The sequence below is a fragment of the Sinocyclocheilus rhinocerous genome, unplaced genomic scaffold (genome assembly GCF_001515625.1).
Source record: "Sinocyclocheilus rhinocerous isolate Xijiao unplaced genomic scaffold, SAMN03320098_v1.1 scaffold2189, whole genome shotgun sequence".
NCBI classification, from domain to species: domain Eukaryota; kingdom Metazoa; phylum Chordata; class Actinopteri; order Cypriniformes; family Cyprinidae; genus Sinocyclocheilus; species Sinocyclocheilus rhinocerous.
In genome coordinates this window covers 97,493-98,494 of record NW_015645558.1, presented here as the reverse complement: position 1 = coordinate 98,494, position 1,002 = coordinate 97,493, and the positions used below count along the sequence as shown (strand labels likewise).

Below are 1,002 nucleotides of genomic sequence, written 5' to 3'. Positions count from 1 at the left end.
AATTTCATTTTTGAAAATGGGGGGAATTCCCCTCTTAGGTGACTCTTGTGAGGGGGATTTTTTAATTTGAGGGGTGGTGGGGGGGGCATTTTTTTAGACATTTTTCAAAAATATATATTTCTCACCTAAATGTTTGATCATGCACTGCATTTTTGTTTTTACAATCGTGCAATTGTTGCACAATAGCTTACACACAGCACAAGCCTGATTTTGTGAGCTGTATGTGAGGCGGCCTTTTACGCCAGGTTCACACATACTCCGTTTGCAGTGCATATGCAGTCCATGTGTGGTACGTAAGCAATGCAGAAGCAGCACGGACTCTCATAGTGCATTCACACAGGAGTCTGCAACTGATCCGCGGCTGTTTACTACAAACACAACATTTATCCATTATTTTGATTTCGAATCCAAACATTGTTACTTAAAATGTTACTTTTCAGCATTGAGATTATTATTATTATTTATTTTTTTACACAGTATAGTAATACAATCTTTTATAGACGTGTTTAAATGCAATAAATATTAGAAACACATTATTCAATGCTTTTTACTTTTGCATTTACTTCTAGATTTATATATTAAGTTGCTCAAGCAAGTGGCAAAACATTTAAACTACTTTTCTTACATTATCACAAACATTCTAAATTAAAACTTACCATTGACAGAGACAGTCAGCTCTACTGCCTTTTCTTTTGCATTTAAATCTTTATTACAAGCAATCGTGCGGTTTATAAAGAACTTTGTTTTCCTACCTCCACGAGTGCCATCTATTATCGCCTTGTTTATCTAAAAGTGCCCTTTTCCTTTAAACCTAGCCAAAAAGCCAAAGCCTGACAGTAGAGTTTAATTATATGCATTTATGGTGTAATTACAAAATTTTTGTGTCAATCCATGTTCATATTTACCGCAAACCATGCGCTGTCACTTTAATTCAGCGCATGCAGCGCAGCAAAAATAGACTCGGTGCGGAAACGATCTCTGCACTGCTGCAGACGCACCGCT

At 36.4% G+C, this 1,002-nt stretch overlaps 1 protein-coding gene across 1 annotated transcript in view; it reads right to left on the bottom strand.

Moving 5' to 3' along the window:
* LOC107706597 (kinesin-1 heavy chain-like) overlaps nt 1–1,002 on the bottom strand; it is a 26,648-nt gene that overhangs the window by 9,635 nt on the left and 16,011 nt on the right. The window lies entirely within an intron of this gene.